The sequence below is a fragment of the Rutilus rutilus genome, assembly GCF_951802725.1.
Source record: "Rutilus rutilus genome assembly, chromosome: 5".
Lineage (NCBI taxonomy): Eukaryota > Metazoa > Chordata > Actinopteri > Cypriniformes > Leuciscidae > Rutilus > Rutilus rutilus.
The window spans coordinates 47,298,046-47,318,681 of record NC_140213.1 but is presented as its reverse complement, the minus strand read 5'-3'; the positions used below and the strand labels follow the sequence as shown (position 1 = coordinate 47,318,681).

At 40.4% G+C, this 20,636-nt stretch overlaps 1 long non-coding RNA gene across 1 annotated transcript; it reads left to right on the top strand.

The window, feature by feature from the left end:
* Window positions 1–4,053: 4,053 nt before the first annotated feature.
* On the top strand, window positions 4,054–8,084 carry LOC311290796. Its single transcript, XR_014627457.1, has 4 exons — window positions 4,054–4,212; window positions 5,713–5,759; window positions 5,870–5,935; window positions 6,877–8,084. It is a non-coding gene; the product is annotated as an uncharacterized lncRNA (long non-coding RNA).
* Window positions 8,085–20,636: the final 12,552 nt, after the last annotated feature.

The window sequence follows — 20,636 nt, the reverse complement described above, 5'->3', positions numbered from 1 at the left end:
ACACCATTTCAACTCAAAACAAGCAAGATCATTTACTGACTTGTAAAAATTTAAATCAATTAAAATTCTGGCTTTCACAAGAGCAAAAAACAAAACAACAACATTCTCATATTTTTTCTGCTCATGTACACTGCTAATTTAGCTTGACCCACAATAAAATTCAGTAATTGACATCTATTACATTTCTTCCTTACATATTTAACACCTAAAATGAAACTTTCATTTGACAAGGTTTCATCCAAACAAGCAAAGATACTCCTGAATACACTGAATAAAGGACTTAACCTGGAACACTCCATAAAAGCATGAAAGACTGTTTCCCTCTTAAAACAAAAAGGACACTCAGAACTCACTTGAGGGTTTAACACAGAGATAAAGGCATTGACTGCAATTGCACCGTGGAGAATTCTCCACTGCATATCTCCAACTCTTTTTTCTAACGGTGGTTTATACAAGATTCTCCATTCGGGCTTAACCTCCCCATCTAATTTTAAAAAAGAATGCCATGGCGTATCCACCTTGTTATTCAATAATCTCTTGTTAAAAACCAGAACACAAGCTTTGTACAAGTTTTTTCCATTAGTTGAAAGAAAATTTAAACACAATGATTCACCTGTTTTGAAAAAAATCCCCATACAATCATCTAGTTTAGGTAATAAAATAGTATCTGGAAAGGAGTCCTCAGCATTAGGAATCCTTGCCCCTGTATGAAAGTCTGTTAGAGATTCCCTTTCCTCAGCTGATAAAACAGACCTCAACTTTGTCAATAATTCATCAACTTTACGAGTGGAAAAAAAAACCAAGATGTAAAGCAGCTTGCACGGTGTTCATGAAATTGGGACCAGCCACCTTTACCAAACGACCTAGTGTAGTGGTCTTAGATTTACATAATAAATGACTTAGTCCAGGAAATTTTTGGTCTCCGAAAGAAATGTCCAATCATCCTCCATGGATTATAGGCTCATTTAACAACCAAAAAAGAGAGTACGAAGATGATGTCCTCTGATGATCAAAAAGACTCCAGACTCTAAAAAGGTTGTGATAGAACACTGGGACATTGGCAAAGTCCAGTTTTAGAGGGTCCATCAAAAAAAGAGCTTTGTCCAGCTGAAAACCACCCAAACTCTGTAAAATAGCACAGGCAGTAGCTCTCCAGCTGACACGAGTTGATCCAGACAGAAGTTTCTGTATAAATTGCAGAGGAAAAGCTGCTGTCCTGCTCTGCAAATTCACTAACCCCTGACCACCTTCCTCTTTAGGCAAATATAAAACACTCTGAGAGACCCAGTGTAACTTATCCCAAAAAAATCTACTAATAAGGCTTGAACATCTGATAAAAAATTTTGAGGTGGATCAATACAAGCTAACTTATGCCATAAGTTATGCCATTCCAACCAAATTATTAATAATTAAAATTCGCCCCTTGTAAGACATTTTTGGGGCTAACCACTTCCACTTTGCCAACCGACCTTTAGGTTTGTCAATAACACCATCCCAATTTTTCTGTAAGATACTCTCATTACCTAAAAAAATTCCTAAATACTTTAAACCTTCTGTGTTCAAATGTAACCCTTCAGGGAATTTTAACCTTCCTCTCCTCCATCTTCCACAGACCACAGCTTCGCTTTTTTTCCAATTCACCTTAGCAGAAGATAAACCATTGAAATCATCAAGTAATTTCATTAAAATATCTATATCTCTTTGACATTTAACCATCACAATCAGATCATCGGCATAAGCTGATAAATGAACAGTGCAATTAGACCCAGCTATTTGTACCCCACTCAGATTACTCCTTATCTGTTGTAGTAGCGGCTCTATGGCTATTGAATAGAGCATTCCTGACAAGGAACATCCTTGTCTTACACCTCTTTCAACCTTGAAAGGAGTGCATAAACCACCGTTAACCTTCAACAAACTCTCAACATCAGTGTACAGTACTTTTATCATATTCACAAAATCTTGACAAAAACCAAATGATTCTAATGTTTTCCACAGGTAAATATGCTCGACACGATCAAATGCCTTCTCTTGGTCTAGAGAAACTAGAGCACAATCTAAATCAAATATCTTGGAGACATCTAAAAAATCCCGCAATAAAGAAATGTTATCGAAAATAGACCTGCCAGATACACAATAGCTCTGGTCCGGGTGAATGATCTGACTCATCACCACTGACAATCTTTTCGCCAATAATTTAGAGAGTAGTTTGTAATCTGTACATAAAAGGGACACAGGCCGCCAATTTTTGATCTCTGTCAAGTCTCCTTTCTTTGGGAGAAGTGTAAGGACTGCTCTGCGGCAGCTCAAAGGCAGCCGCCCTTCGATCAAACTCTCATTGAGCACTGCGAGCAAGTCCTCCCCCAACACTGTCCAGAATGACTTATAAAAGTCGACAGGGAGACCGTCAATGCCGGGAGCCTTTCCCGACTCCATACCCATCAGGGCTTCATACAATTCCTCTAGGCACAAGGCCTTGCTGAGTTTCTGGTTGTCTTCTTCGGACACCCCTGGCAGGTTTTGCAGAAAACCACTACCAACAGCAGGCTCTGAGTCACATTCACCTTTGTACAGTTTTTCATAAAAACAAACAGCTCTCTTTCTAATATCAGTGGGATCAGTTAATAAAAAGCCAGCTTCAGAACGCAAAGCATGGATTAACCTTTTCTGACCATTCTTTTGCTCTAAATTAAAAAAGAATTTAGTCGGCGCATCCATCTGATCAATTTGCTGAAATCAGGACCGAACCAGAGCTCCTTGTGCTCTTGCCCTTAAAAGATCACTAAGCAGAGTCTTTTTAATTGAAAGAGCTTCCAAGCATCTATTCTCCCCCGTTAATTCAACTGATTCTTGAAGCTTTATTATGGATGTCTCCAAGGTTTTCATATCTCTTAACGTCTGAACAGTGATGTTTCGAGTGTGCTGTTGACAGAATTGTTTAATCTGAGCTTTACCATAATCCCACCACTGTTTCAAGGATTGAAAGTGACTTTTTGTGGCTCTAAAATTAACCCAAAAATAATTAAAGGAATCCACAAAATTCTTATCATACAACAGGGAAGAATTTAAATGCCAGTAGGCACTCTTTGGCTTGATAGAATTCAAAAAAAAGTTACAACACACCATACTATGATCGGAGAAACTTACAGGTACAATAAAGCATTTACTAAAAATACCACATTGATGTTTAAAAGTGTAAAACCTGTCTAATCTAGCTAGAGATAACACATTATCCCGCTTATGGGACCAAGTATAATGTCTCTGATTGCCATTGAGATGTCTCCAAATGTCACTCAACTCATGTGTTTTAATCACTTGAATAATTCTCTTACGTGAGGGTTCGTGTATGGAGGTAGATTTGTGTCTTTATTATTCAATCAAAAAAAAGGTTGCTTCAATCAAAAAATATATTTTCAATCAAAAAAACCCGTTTCAATCAAAGAAAAAAAGTGTTTGAATGCAAAAATATATTTGAGACTCAAAAAAATGCATTTGAACACTATTTTTTTTTGCTTGAAAATGTTTTTTTTGATAGAAGTGAAGGTTTTTTTGTTTGAAGCAACTTTTTTGATTGAAGTATTGTTGTTTTGTGTTTGGGCCATATTATGGGTAGGACATTTGTGTCTTTATAATTCAATCAAAAAAGAAGTTGCTTCAAACAAACAAAACATATTTTCAATAAAAAAATCACTTCAATCAAAAAATAAACCTTTTCAATCATAGAAAAAATGTTTTTGAATGCAAAAAAATATTTGAGATTCAAAAAATTGCACTTGAACACTTTTTTTTTGATTGAAAATGTTTTCTTTGATTGAAGTAATCTTTTTTGTGTTTGGACCATGTTATGGGTAGGACATTTGTGTCTTAATTATTCAATCCCAAAAAAGTTGCTTCAATCAAAAAAAAAACATTTTCAATCAAAAAAAAATAATTTCAATCAAAGAAAAAACTGTTTAAATGCAAAAAAAAAAAAAATCATTTGAAGTGTTTTTTTTTTATTGAACTTTCTTTTTTTTTGAATGAAGTGAAAAAAGTTTTGAAGTCTTTTTTTTTTTAAATCATTTTGACACAAACGTACCGCAGTGGGGGCGGGTGCTTCCCCATTGGTCAGACATGCTTGAGTGACAAGTGTCTACACCAACGACGTCTTTCTGACAAGCAAGTCATGGTCGCCACTCGCCAGCGAGCCAGGAAGCAGTGGTGGAGTTGTTGGTAAGTAGATAAAACCGTATTAAAATGATTGGTGTCACGTTATTAGCCTACTCTGTTTGATATTTCGATTAAACATACAGCTTGCTAACTTAGCTCACGTTGACTAATTTGTGTGATGGTGTTAGATATCTGACGCCTCATATTGTCAGGCAGGCTAGCAGGGTGCGCTAACGGCTAATTGAATTGTTTATTTCACTTAAGTAACGTTACAGAGGCTTGCTATGTGCTAGTGCTATATTGTGTTATAATACGTAACGTCATTAGTGGTCAAACAACAGTCCACAGGCCAACTGTTGCCCACAGCGCTGCCTGTTTAGCAGCAACAGGTCATGCAGAGCCTGAGTCTATCTTCTCACACAGCCCACAGGATTACAGCTATTTGACCGTCCCGCTCTCTCTCTCGCTCACGGGTAGTGGTCTCCCCACCATCACAGTCAAATGCTCGCAGACACAGAGGCAGATGCTGTTATTTTGAGAGCGGGGCTTACATATGCCGTCCCGTACGGAAAATAATGTTGCATACCACCGGTAACATGAATATATATTCCGTTGCTCGGTGCGCAAACTAGCTGTGTCAGGCATTATTTATAAGTAGCCTAATGTCCTGCACAACTCCACATGGAAAACTGGCAGTTCAATGAAGTGATGCTTATTGTCTGACATAGTGTACAAGTAGTTACTAGCTTAAAGTATTGTGCCAATAATGATCCTTCTGGTAAATTTGGCATTCAGTTGAGACACAAAAGCTCTTAGTTTAATGAAAATCCTTGGAAAAGAAGACAAGATGGTTTGTTTAATTAGTATTCATTTATTTATATTTCTAATATCATATAGTATTGTCCTGTCAACCCATTACAAGTCTTGCCTTATTCAGTGTTGATTTATTGACATGTTTATGTAAGATGTTTTATTAGAAGGTGTGTGAGTGAAAGTTGTCTGAAGTTGTATTTTTCTATTTTATTGCAATGCTGATTGATAATGTAGGACTCTGGTCCTGGCTTGGCCTAAGTTTTGGTGTCTCTAAATGCTGTGCTCTGTAGGCATGACACATTAATTTCTTTATGTGATACTTTATTTTTTGCATCAAATTATTTGAAGTATTGATAAGCAGTATTGATATCGATACAGGTATTGCTGCACTCTCAATTATAACTGCTCAATAGTGTCGTATGGTTACTTTTATTATACAAGCCATCAATTTTGATGGCTTGTTAGTGTAACCGTTAAGCATAATGGCATTAATGCTATATATAGCGTACATTTAGCCAGATATTTTTTTTTTTTTTTTTTTAAGTAGCTAACTAGCTAAAGCCTTAAGTAGCTGAAATTAAGTTGTCTCATGTCTCTGTCTGCAGCAACACACACACACACACACACACACACACACACACACACACACACACACACAGACAACGATAGCTACCTACATTAACTGCAACATCTTTCCAGGCAGCAGATGGACTAATTGTTTTTCCTGTTGATCAAATTATGTTTTTTTAGGCCAAGAACTCCACTAAAACTTTTTGGAACAGGATTGCTTAATAAAGGTAAGAATGGATGGGTAGATTTTATTTATGGTTTTGCTCTTTTTATGTGTCCGGTGTATTGTAGGTCATAACCATTTTCACAACAGCCATCTTTTCTCCCTCCCATTTAGAAAGACCAATACTACACATCACCTCTTGTGCATGTCTTCATGGCAAGGCGATTATCACATACTCAGGTTACACTCCACTTGCTGTTAACTGGATTCACACTTTTTAATCTTTTTAAAAATATATATATATATATATTAGTCTTTTTAGACTCTACCTGCTTCATCTAAAGTGATTGATGGTGTTATTGTTGATAACAGTGGTTAACTTAGGATCTAATCTCTCATCCCAGTATGACGAGCAGGCAGCCACTGCCGCTGCGCAGACTTTTCTGTCAGTGCTTAATCGCACCATAGAAGAACCCAGGCAGAGGAGTCAGGACATGCCTACTCCTTCAACTGTACAAAACGAGATGTCCAGGTAGTGTAGCCAGCCAGCAGTAGTGCATTTATTTTTCAAGTCAGCCATGCGGTATCAGAGCTGAGGGTGTAGCAACAATAGTCTTGACTCAAATGCACGACTCAAACACAGCGTTAGGCAGGGTAACAGTCTTTACTGGAAAAACAGGTTCGGTACACAAGTAATCCATCAGCGGGGGCAAACAAACCAGACAGGGATCAGGCAAAGGCGAGGTCAACCAGAACACAGGCAGGGGTCAATACCAAGGAACTAGAAAATACTACAGAGCAATAAAGGCTATGAAGTAACGCACGGGGACAAAAAGACGAACTGGCAACGGACAGGGGAAACACAGGGACTATATATACACACACACAGAACAGGTGAAAGTATTGAGGGTGGGGACAGACAATCAAGGAGGAGGACGAAACCACACGAGGAGGGAAGGGGAATCTGAAACGAGAGGAGAAGTCAATACAACAAGATGACACAGGAAACAGAACTATAACATGGACCGAGTCATGACATGCAGGTTGTAGGGGATTTGTGAAATGTTATTCCACATACACAGCCATCCCATGCAAATTTAATTTTTTACTGACCCCTTTTTGTAAAATATTACAAATCTATTTTACAAACAAGGGTCTCACATTTTTTTACTTTTTTGCAGATCATTCCCTGGATTTTTCAAAAGAAAATCTGCAGACAAACACAGAGACAAGAAACATAAACCATGGAAAGGATTTGACATGGCTTTTTTCTTATTGAGTGACAAAGCAGAAACAACCCCGACCACACAAGATGAACTGGAGCTACTACAGGCAGGGCTGGGAAAGAGGACTCTCATTATTAACATTTAGCATTATAAGAGGAGCAATTTTGAAATTCATGTATAAGTGTACTTGTATGAGATAGTCAGTGCATTACCTGCAATAGATAATGGGGAGCACAACCCCAAAATGGAGAATCAGCAGCAGAGGTGATGTGTAGTATTGGTCTTTCTAAATGGGAGGGAGAAAATATGGCTGTTGTGAAAATGGTTATGACCTACAATACACCAGACACATAAAAAGAGCAAAACCATAAATAAAATCTACCCATCCATTCTTACCTTTATTAAGCAATCCTGTTCCAAAAAGTTTTAGTGGAGTTCTTGGCCTAAAAAAACATAATTTGATCAACAGGAAAAACAATTAGTCCATCTGCTGCCTGGAAAGATGTTGCAGTTAATGTAGGTAGCTATCGTTGTCTGTGTGTGTGTGTGTGTGTGTGTGTGTGTGTGTGTGTGTGTGTGTGTGTGTGTGTGTGTTGCTGCAGACAGAGACATGAGACAACTTAATTTCAGCTACTTAAGGCTTTAGCTAGTTAGCTACTTTAAAAAAAAAAAAAAAAAATATCTGGCTAAATGTACGCTATATATAGCATTAATGCCATTATGCTTAACGGTTACACTAACAAGCCATCAAAATTGATGGCTTGTATAATAAAAGTAACCATACGACACTATTGAGCAGTTATAATTGAGAGTGCAGCAATACCTGTATCGATATCAATACTGCTTATCAATACTTCAAATAATTTGATGCAAAAAATAAAGTATCACATAAAGAAATTAATGTGTCATGCCTACAGAGCACAGCATTTAGAGACACCAAAACTTAGGCCAAGCCAGGACCAGAGTCCTACATTATCAATCAGCATTGCAATAAAATAGAAAAATACAACTTCAGACAACTTTCACTCACACACCTTCTAATAAAACATCTTACATAAACATGTCAATAAATCAACACTGAATAAGGCAAGACTTGTAATGGGTTGACAGGACAATACTATATGATATTAGAAATATAAATAAATGAATACTAATTAAACAAACCATCTTGTCTTCTTTTCCAAGGATTTTCATTAAACTAAGAGCTTTTGTGTCTCAACTGAATGCCAAATTTACCAGAAGGATCATTATTGGCACAATACTTTAAGCTAGTAACTACTTGTACACTATGTCAGACAATAAGCATCACTTCATTGAACTGCCAGTTTTCCATGTGGAGTTGTGCAGGACATTAGGCTACTTATAAATAATGCCTGACACAGCTAGTTTGCGCACCGAGCAACGGAATATATATTCATGTTACCGGTGGTATGCAACATTATTTTCCGTACGGGACGGCATATGTAAGCCCCGCTCTCAAAATAACAGCATCTGCCTCTGTGTCTGCGAGCATTTGACTGTGATGGTGGGGAGACCACTACCCGTGAGCGAGAGAGAGAGCGGGACGGTCAAATAGCTGTAATCCTGTGGGCTGTGTGAGAAGATAGACTCAGGCTCTGCATGACCTGTTGCTGCTAAACAGGCAGCGCTGTGGGCAACAGTTGGCCTGTGGACTGTTGTTTGACCACTAATGACGTTACGTATTATAACACAATATAGCACTAGCACATAGCAAGCCTCTGTAACGTTACTTAAGTGAAATAAACAATTCAATTAGCCGTTAGCGCACCCTGCTAGCCTGCCTGACAATATGAGGCGTCAGATATCTAACACCATCACACAAATTAGTCAACGTGAGCTAAGTTAGCAAGCTGTATGTTTAATCGAAATATCAAACAGAGTAGGCTAATAACGTGACACCAATCATTTTAATACGGTTTTATCTACTTACCAACAACTCCACCACTGCTTCCTGGCTCGCTGGCGAGTGGCGACCATGACTTGCTTGTCAGAAAGACGTCGTTGGTGTAGACACTTGTCACTCAAGCATGTCTGACCAATGGGGAAGCACCCGCCCCCACTGCGGTACGTTTGTGTCAAAATGATTTAAAAAAAAAAAGACTTCAAAACTTTTTTCACTTCATTCAAAAAAAAAGAAAGTTCAATAAAAAAAAAACACTTCAAATGATTTTTTTTTTTTTTGCATTTAAACAGTTTTTTCTTTGATTGAAATTATTTTTTTTTTATTGAAAATGTTTTTTTTTTGATTGAAGCAACTTTTTTGGGATTGAATAATTAAGACACAAATGTCCTACCCATAACATGGTCCAAACACAAAAAAGATTACTTCAATCAAAGAAAACATTTTCAATCAAAAAAAAAGTGTTCAAGTGCAATTTTTTGAATCTCAAATATTTTTTTGCATTCAAAAACATTTTTTCTATGATTGAAAAGGTTTATTTTTTGATTGAAGTGATTTTTTTATTGAAAATATGTTTTGTTTGTTTGAAGCAACTTCTTTTTTGATTGAATTATAAAGACACAAATGTCCTACCCATAATATGGCCCAAACACAAAACAACAATACTTCAATCAAAAAAGTTGCTTCAAACAAAAAAACCTTCACTTCTATCAAAAAAAACATTTTCAAGCAAAAAAAAATAGTGTTCAAATGCATTTTTTTGAGTCTCAAATATATTTTTGCATTCAAACACTTTTTTTCTTTGATTGAAACGGGTTTTTTTGATTGAAAATATATTTTTTGATTGAAGCAACCTTTTTTTTGATTGAATAATAAAGACACAAATCTACCTCCATATTCGTGGGGTTCAATATGATTCCTGTCAAGTTCTCCCTCAGTGCAATTAAAATCTCCTCCTACAAATAACCACTCTTCACTATTACAATTTTGCAAAATTGTACCAAGCTGATTTAAAAACAACACTCTTTCAACTCCTGAAGTTGGAGCATAGACACAAATAAATATGAAGACGTGATTTTCAAAAAAGGCTTTAACCTTCAAAAGCCTACCTTTTATAATTTCATCGATATCATACGTAACTGGTTTAAAACTTTTTGAAAATAATATAGCAACCCCTCCACTTACAGCAGTGTTATGACTTAAAATTGAGATTCCATCCCATTCTCTTGTCCACTCAGTCACATTATGTACATCACTATGAGTTTCTTGAAGAAAAACAATATCTAGTTTTTTTTCCTTAAAGACCTCATATATTACTGCTCTTTTCCTAATATGTCTTGCACCATTTACATTCACAGATGCAACACTGATTTCAGCCATAAAAGGTAAAAAGGAAAAGAAACAGAAAAAAGCAGCTAGCTTCACTAAATTCTTATTTTTCAGCACCATCACTCAATTCAGTGTTAATTTTTCTCACTAGTTTTTTCAATCTGTAAATTTCTTTATTGGTAAATGAACCTTCAGCCATCAAATACCGTGTCTTTTCAATGAACTGTTTTAAGTCAGGAAAATATTCATCCACTCTCACTCCTCTTCTGTTTTTAGTTGCCTTAAGAAAGAGTTTAATGTCATCTAGGTCATAACAACGACTCATGTTTTCAATTTGCGATAGCGAAACACTACAGTCCGACTCACTGTCACTCCCTGACTCGCCCTGACTTTCACTTTCGATTTTGTCCATTTTCTTGCCAAATCCTAAATCCCCGGTAATTACACTGCTCTTTCTTTTACGCGGCACCTTAAATATCAACCTCTCTTCACCACTGCCCGTAATCATGCTTGTTTCACCTATTACAGACTGTTTCCTTCCGATACCGTCCAATGGGACATTTTGGTCTTTAACGGACTGTATAGTCTCCAATTCATTCGGTTTCTCATTGACAGATTCTCTTTCTACACTTACATCTGGCTGAATGTTTAGCGGCTCCTCCACAACCAGACTGTCCTCGGTTTGCTCCGTCACTAGCGCATCCGACTCAGCATACCCCCCCGCAGCTCCCGCTGGCTCGGGAGGACCAGTCGTGTCGTCCGTAATAATTAGCGTTTCTTTTCTCTTCTTTTCGGGACAATCCCTGATTAAATGACCCACTTTATTACAGCCAAAACACTTAACTTGACCAGTTGTCACAAATACAACATAATCAAAATCATCAATCCGATATTTAAAAGTAAGATCCAGCTCAACATCGTCTCTCACAATCATATAAACAAATCGTCTAAATGAAACAACATGCTTTAGTAATGGGGATCCACTTCCAATTGGGATTTTTTTGATCGGGGATACTAATTTGCCGTGACGAGAAAGAGACTGAATTAACACTTCATCGCTGATAAATGGAGGCACATTTGACAGCGTAACTTTTTTAGACAGCATTGCAAGAGGAAGAACATGTATAAACAAACCATCGACAACAATTCCTCGCTCAACTAACTCATCTGCTTTTTCTACTGCATTTAAAAAAATGACAATAGCACTATTCATTTTTGATGCAGACAGAATGCTTTCATGCCCAACAATTTCTCCTATGGCCAAGCAACAGTCCTCTACACTCACAGCCGACGCCACCTTCACTGCATGACGCCGCGTGAGTGTATTCAACACCCGTGCACCTGGGGCCGCCATGTTTCCTTACAGGTAGCACGCGGCCCAAAAGAGAGGGGGAGAGGGAGAGAGAGAGAGAGAGAGTATCATTTGAGGATGATTTAGTGGAATTAAATACAGAATAGCCCCACGATTGTCCTCTTTCAGACATTGTCTTCTGTGATTATAAACAATAAAATCAAAATGTTTTTTTGCACATAAACCACAAAAATAACTGTCATGTAAAACATGAGTAATACCTTTTAGTTGCTGATGGTGTTTCCTCACTGAAGTTTGGTCCCTCACCTTTCGAACAGTCACTCTTCACAGACACAGAGCTGGACACAGGTGAGCCTGATCTTACACTAATATATGAGAGAGAGAGAGAGAGAGAGAGAGAGAGAGAGAGAGAGAGAGAGACTGTGAGGCCATTCTGAGAAGCCATGATCTGCATGAGCTCTTAGATTTTCTTCTTTGTTTGCTATTTTGAGAAAAGAAATAGACCAAAAATCTACAAAATCTAGAAGAATACCACATACAGACGTGAAATATGATGAAAAGAACTCAGAAATTATAGTATCTTTATTTTTAAACACAAATAATCAATGCAGAGGATCAGAAGATCAGACTTCTAGCAACAGGCCTGCTGGAAAATTGGAGGGAAAGTTTAAAACAGGAAAAGAACCACCTATCCACAGAGGGAGAAGCAGTGAGTACAACTAAAACTGCACTGGAAACCTTTTTTTGGGCTTGTTTGCTTATTTTTTCCAAATATAAGGGCATAAAATTGATCTTTTTATATTTTTATAAGCTAAAAATGCTAAAAAGCTAAAGCTATGGCTAGCCCACACTCTGACATTCCTCAATGTATCAATTTAACTGAGGCAGAGAGAATCAGCCAATCAGAGCAGCAGCTGCAATCAGCCCACTGCCATATGCAAATGAGCTGCCCCCTCACCACCATACAGTACCCCTCTGAGGTGAAATCTGACACCGCAAGGAAAACCTATAAGCAGAAACTTCTGACAAACAATCCAGAGACTCTGTTTGCAGATCTGTTAAAAACTGGAGAAGTCTGCAATCTCATTTTCTTCTCTGATCACCCCAGCGCCTGGCATAAAGCCATCATCAACCATTACCCCTCTGTAAAGAAAGAAGGCATCTGTAATGGCTGGAAAGTCAAAATCAGAGAACCACATGACCCTGACAGCACAGTGATGACTGTGAACATCTATAAAAATGGCACAGTCATGGTACAGGGGGACCTGAAAACATTCCAGGCGGACTACAGGACAATAGGTGAAATCGTGAAACATGAGAAAGCTGTCCTATCTGAAAGCTCGTCATCTGAGCAGAATCCACCGATCAGCACCTCAGACCTCAGACCCACTCCTGCAGAAACTGGTGAGCACATCTCCCCCTCCCTGCTCTAAGCTATCCCTCTCCTACAGGAGCACTTCACCAAGCTGGAGATGGAGATGGTGCAGCTCAGAGAAACTGTGCTGAAACAGCAGCAGCCAGACACATGTGCAGCTCACACTGAACTCCAGCAGAACACCGAGCACTTAACACAGAGACTGTCAGCCCTCACACAGCAGACGAGGAAGCTTCAGACAGAGAAGGACAGCTATCAATGTGAGCTGACCGCACTGAGACTCCAGCTAGAGGACAGAGAGCAGTCCACAGCAGAGATGAGGCAGCAGCTGAGAGAGATACAGGAGGAGAGAGTGCAGCAGCGCAGCGAGATCCAGGCCCTGAGAGAGCAGCTGAGAGAGATACAGGAGGAGAGAGAGCAGCAGAGAGAGATACAGGAGGAGAGAGAGCAGCAGCGCAGTGAGATCCAGGCCCTGAGAGAGCAGCTGAGAGAGATACGGGAGGAGAGAGAGCAGCAGAGAGAGATACAGGAGGAGAGAGAGCAGCAGCGCAGTGAGATCCAGGCCCTGAGAGAGCTCCTCCTGGCCAGAGAAGAGCCAGAGCAGACCCACAGAGCTCAAACACTGGCCTCCAGCCCAGAGTCGCCGAACACAGGGAGTCAACACCCAGCCCTCAGCGCAGAGAGACCCGACCCAGCCCGCTCACAGCCGTCACAGCGCCCAATGTCAGACTCCTCAGCACAGCAGCCCTCGTCTCACAGCAGCCCAGCACCAGCCAGCACAGAGGAACCCGAAATAGCTCTACTCATCGATTCAAACGGCAAATTCATCGATGTAAAGAAACTCTTCCCCCAGCACAGAGCTGTTAAACTCTGGTGTCCCACCACTGACAAAGCCCTGGAGCTCCTGACAGAGTCCCAGCTAGGCCGGCCCAGCCACATCATTATCCACACGGGCACCAACGACCTGCGGAGCCAGCAGGACCAAATGTCTGACTCCCTCAGAGCCGTCGTGGATAAAGCTAGAGAAACCTTCCCCAACTCCAAAATCATCCTGTCCACTTTACTTCAGAGGACAGATTTCCACCCCAAAACAATTAATAAAATAAACTCCAGCATCTCTAGACATTGTGCCCTCCTGCCCAACGTCCACTTGGCCAACCATCCAGACCTTGACACTGAATGTCTATACGACCACGTCCACCTTTATAAGAACCTGGTACATATCCTTGTAAAGAGACTCAAAGACGTCACTCTAAACAGGACCAACCAGACCAGCCCCAGGTGGAGCAGAACCAGCCCTAACCCAGCCAATCCACCGAGACACACTCCAGCATACTACATCCCAGCCCACAGCTCATCTAGAGCCCCGACCAGAGCACCACCCGAAGCACCAGCACCCAGAGCACCACACCGAACACCCGGAGCACCACCCAGAGCACCGCCCGGAGCTCCAGCACCCAGAGCTCCACCCAGAGCACCAGCACCCGGAGCTCCAGCACCAGGACAGGACCGCTACAGACAGAGACCGTTCTACAACAGCCCCACAGCTCCAGCAGCTGAAGCCCGTCCACAGCAGAGCCCGGCCCATCTAGGCAGACCGAGCTACGCCCAAGCTGTCAGCGGAGGAGCAGACCACCCTAACGCTGAACTCCACGACATCCAACACATGCTGAGTATCATCTGCTCTCACCTACTAACACACAGTGGACAGTGGTAAAAAAAAAAAAAAAAAAACACAACCACTACCTTATTCTGTGATATTCATGTACATTTAATATGGAATTGTTGATGTTTTGAGTTCCTACCAGGGGCGTCGCTAGACACCTTTTACTGGGGCACGTGCCCCAGTATAAATCTGCTGTGCCCCAGTAAATCTGAAGTTTGAGTTTAACAATTTATTTTATTTGTCAGTGTATTTAATAGAAATGATATTATAGGGTAATAGAAATGATCTATTTGCAACGCAGTAATAAACAATCAACGCTTGTAAAAGCAACGCAGTTTAACCGAAAACAGAAACTGAACTGCGCGACAGAAATCCATGTCCGCGCGCGTCTGTTTCCTAGCAACTGCAGTGCAGCGCGCACATATTTGAACACACTGAAGTCCGGTCAGGTGTTGGCACGCTATGTAGGCTATGAAAACATGACGAAACAAAAGTTTGTAAATAATACAAATAATCTTATTTTTATTCATTATTGGCTTCTGTAGATGGACATCAGATTTTTGTTTTGTACGAAGCAGGGACAGGGAAGCAGAAAGGAGAGATGATGAGTTTGAGGGAGGTAATACTTGATAAACAATTTACATCATCAGACATCAGATGTAAAAGCATCAAGCCTCAGAAAAACCCATATGAAAAACCTCTGCCAAGAAATGGAATTGCACTTATAGGAAAAAAAACTTTTATACAAAAAAAGAGTGCACTAGTCTCGCATTAGCCTACTATGAATGAGAGAAAGTGCAACGTGCATTATGGCGGAATAAGTCCCGTATTTTGTTCCGATCAGACTGTAAAAGAAGACGGACGACGCCCCTTACTCTCTTCCATTGAAGAAAAGTGAAGCCGCCAATTTATACTTCTGCGTCGAACTTACGCCGTAGCTATGTCGTAGGCTGTGTGTAGCGCGCGTACCCTTCGGCGTACCCTGACGTGCACCTCTCCAAAAATGTAACAACGCGTCAACTCTACGCGGACGCAAGCGCTGTGATTGGTCTGCTAGGACCGCTCCCTTCGGGTTTCACATGCTCCCTCTGCGCACGTCAACGCGGACAACGACGCAGAAGTATAAATGAAAACCAACACGTTGCCTACAGCGTAGAGGCTCCGGCGTAGATCCGACGCAGAAGTATAAATCAGCCTTAACATGCTTTTAAAGCTATTGTTATCCAGTTTTGTGGCTTTCAAACACCTTAAAATACACATTTGTAGGTCTGAGAAATCCAAATTTTCACGGGGGAGCATGCCCCCGAACCCCCCTAAGTTACCCAACTACCTAGCCTGGTGTTTTTGAAACAAACGCCCCTGCCTGCAGCACTGTTTAGCACAGAAAATACACACAATGTTGTGTTCTGTACTACTGTCTTTGATTGTTTGTGATTACAATGAATCATTCTTTCGGATATGAAATTTAAATTTAATTGACCTATCGGTAAGCCACTTTTGCTATCTCAGACAAATAATGGGGGACCTGTGCCCCAGTAGAGCTTTATGTCTAGCAACGCCCCTGGTTCCTACCATAACTTTAATTCCATAATTCATTGTTTTAATTTAATCTATAGTAATTTTGCATCATTTCTCTTTTCTCAGAATAGCAAACAAACCATACACATCATTTTAAAAGTTTACGATGAAATCACTTAGTTTTTCTACGTGGAATATTCAAGGTCTAAACTCCTCATTCTTTGGCCTAAAAAGTAGAAATTCTGATTTTATTAAAGAACTTCAAGACATAGATGTCATCGTCTTACAGGAAACCTGGTGTAGAGGAGATGCGTTCACTGGCTGTCCCTCAGGATACAGAGAGATAATATTACCATCAGTCAAACTCACATCAGTCACACAAGGGAGAGACTCGGGAGGGATGATAATATGGATTAAATCTGAACTGTCCATAGAATTAATTAAAAGAGAGCAATACCACTTGTGGCTAAAAATACAAAAAGGAATGATATCAGCATCTAAGCCTGTTTTCCTCTGTGCAGTTTACATTCCACCCCTCGAGTCTCCGTATTTCCAAGAGGAAACTTTCCAAAACATAGAAAGAGAAATCAGCCATTTCCAGGCCCAGGGAAGTGTGCTGCTTACGGGTGACTTAAACGCCAGAACAGGAGCAGAATTAGATTACATTGAATCGCACGGTAGCAGATTCATCACAGGCAATAACGACTTGTACCCTTCTCACCCCAGCAGACAAAACTGTGATGAAACCGTGAACGCTCACGGACGGCAGCTGCTGCAGCTCTGCCGAGGACTGGCTCTGTACATCGTCAACGGAAGACTGCGAGGAGACTCGCTCGGCCGATACACCTACAGCTCAGCTCTGGGGAACAGCACTGTAGACTATACCATCACAGATCTCGACCTTTCCTCTCTGAGAGCATTCACAGTCAAACCCCTGAAACCTTTCTCAGACCACAGCCAAATCATCCTCTATATAAAGCAATCTGAAACATCACCCAAACCAATTAGGACCCCATATCAAATGAGCAAAATAATGTCTTTCAAATGGACTGAAACCAGTGCCAGTAATTACAGCACTGCCGTCGAATCTTCAGAAATACAATCCCTCATACATTCATTCCAAATACAGGAATACCCTAAAAATCAATTCGGCATCAATCAGGAAGTACAAGATCAAAACAACATATTCTACAAAACAGCACAAAAAAGTAATTTGGCAATTGTTAAACCAAAGAAAAAATATTTAGAGACTGACAAATGGTTTGATTTGGACTGTAAGGCTCTGAGAAAAAACCTCAGAAATTTATCAAATCAAAAACACAGACAACCAGATAATCCGGACCTCCGCCTTCTTTACTGTGAGGCACTAAAACAGTATAAAGCCACACTCCGGCGGAAAAAAGCACAGTTTTTGCAAAACCAGTTTGAAGAAATTGAAAAATCTATAAACTCACTTATAAACTTATACAAACCAAATCAAGAAGTTCTGGCAATTCAAGACGGGGAGAAGTGGAAGAACCACTTCCAAGAATTATACAGCCCAACTGAAATTCAAAATTATAATCAAAATGAAATAATTAATAAACTAGACAATTTGGAAAGATCAATTAAATCAAATCAAAACCCTTTAGATTTCCCCATAACAATGACCGAATTGGAAGAAAAATTAGGAGTCCTTGAGTCCAAGAAAGCCTGTGGTGTTGACAGCATCCTGAACGAGATGCTGAAACACACAGACCAAAGCTTCAGACTGGCCATGCTAAAACTGTTCAATGATGTTCTGTGTGTAGGGTTCTTCCCTGAGATCTGGAACAAGGGCCTCATCAGCCCCATCCACAAGAGCGGAGACAAACTAGACCCCAACAACTACCAAGGCATCTGTGTGAACAGTAACCTGGGGAAGGTTCTCTGCAGCATCTTAAAAGCCAGACTTTTACACTTCCTTATGAAGCACAATGCCTTGAGTAAATCCCAAACTGGCTTTCTCCCAAAATGTCGCACATCCGATCACATTTTTACATTACAAACACTAATTGACAAATATGTACATCAAAACAAAGAACAAATTTTTGCTTGTTTCGTTGATTTCAAGAAAGCATTTGATTCAATCTGGCACGAAGGATTATACCTAAAACTTATCGACAGTGGAGTAGGGGGGAAATTCTATGATTTGATCAAATCGATGTACACAGCCAGCCAATGCGCTGTCAAAATTGGAAACCAAAGAACCGAATTTTTCCCCCAGGGGCGCGGAGTGAGACAGGGATGCAGTTTAAGCCCCACCCTCTTCAACATCTACATCAACCAATTGGCCAATACATTAGAACACGCTCCCTTTCAAGGTCTCACTCTCCACGACACAGAGATCAAGTGTCTTCTCTACGCAGACGACCTGGTCCTCCTGTCGCCCACTAAAGAGGGGCTTCAGGACAGCCTGGATCTGCTGGAGGATTACTGTCAGTCCTGGGCCCTGACCGTCAACCTCCAGAAGACTAGAGTCATGATGTTCCAGAAACGCTCCAGATCTCAGGGACCAACACACACATTCACACTCTCACACAGAACCATTGAGAGCACCAAAGCATACACTTACCTCGGCCTGAAAATAACTCCAACTGGTAACTTTACTTTGGCTGTGAATGAACTCAAAGAGAAAGCTCAAAGGGCTTTCTATGCCATAAAACGATCAATCAAAATTGACATCCCAATCCAAATTTGGCTCAAACTTTTCAAATCAATAATTGAACCAATTGTTCTATATGGCAGTGAAGTGTGGGGTCCTTCTATAAAATTTGATTTTTTAAATTGGGAAAAACATCCGTTTGAAACTCTACAATTAGATTTCTGTAAAAGAATACTCAAAGTCCAAAGAAAAACACCAAACAACGGATGCAGGGCAGAATTAGGCCAATACCCTCTCCTCCTAAACATCCAAAAAAGAGCCATCAAATTCTGGAAACACCTGAAAACAAGCGACCCCAACACATACCACTACAGAGCCCTGAAACACCAAGAGCTGAGCGTAGCGAGGAGTCCCCTGTGCCAGCTGGTGCTGAGACTGACTGAGCTCTCTCCTGCAGAGATCAGCTCGCCTCAGCACTCACACACACTCACACACATTCGGCCTGCACAAATTATCAACACAGAACAAGACAAGTACATCACCCATTGGACGAACACCATTCAAAACCAACACAAACTGGAATGTTATTCGGCACTAAATCGAGAGTACACTGTTGCGAGCTACCTGAGCACAGTGAGTGATGTGAAGCTCAGGAAAACCCTGACAATGTACAGACTCAGCGAACACAGCCTGGCCATCGAGACGGGCCGGCGCAGACAGACCTGGCTCTCCCGGGAGGACAGACTCTGCACGCACTGCATTCTGGGAGTGCCGGAGACCGAGCTGCACTTCCTCACAGAATGCCCAAAATATGAACACATCAGAGACCAATATTACCCCAAAATTAATAAGATATTTCCCCAATTTAACACCTGTAACCCAACCCAAAAACTCAGATTCATCCTTGGCGAAGAAGCCAAATGCTCCAATATAGCAGCAAGACTAGTAGCATCTCTCCACATCCTGAGGGACGAGCAGAGCAGCAAACGCCCAATACACACACACTCACTCACAGCCTAACACACCCCATCACACACACAGCCTAACCCATCCCATCACACCTACACACATATATGATGTTCAAGTTCAGTGTTTGTTTATTTAGTTTTTTTATATACGTTTTCTGCAATATAATCCTTTTTTATTTTATTTATTAATCTTTGTTTACACTATTATTATTGCTTTATGTTATCAGTATTATTATTTTTGCAATAACTAGCCAAGATAATATATATAATACTATCTTTATTTAATTTAACTATTATTATAATTTTGTGTACTAAATGTTCTAAATCATTTTCTATGTTGTTGTGATGCTTTGGCAATACAAAATGTACTTTTTGTCATGCCAATAAAGCTTTCTGAATTGAATTGAATTGAATTGAATTGAGAGAGAGAGAGAGAGAGAGAGAGAGAGAGAGAGAGAGAGAGAGAGAGAGAGAGTGAGTGAGTGAGTGAGTGTGTGTAAGTATCATTTGAGGATGATTTAGTGTAATTAAAGGTGCATTAAGCAAGTCTCTGAGTTTTTGCAGAACTATGCCCCCTCTGGCGGCAAGCGAAACTGCAACCAGAGGTGTGCACGCTCACGGACAAAAGTTTTCTTTTTTTATCTTACGTGGAGTTTGCGTTGGTGTTTGAAATGAACTATAAGCAGGTCTCTTACAATCCATCTTCTACGGAGAATGCCGGCGAATACACAAACCTGCCAGGCATAGCTATGTGAGCGTGCCGTGTACGCGCATGACGTCACGCCCAGTCTAAAATTCCGGCCCGAATCCCTCTTATTTATTTTACTTTACAGGATTATAGAGACAATCTCAGTGATCAGAGAAGGGCTCATTCAGCCCATCAGGCAATTGTTTAAGCATGTATGGGTTAGAAAACGGGTATTTTTAACATGAAAAGTTGCTTAATGCACCTTTAAATACAGAATCCTGGTGAACTTCTATCGCTGTGCAATAGAAAGCATCC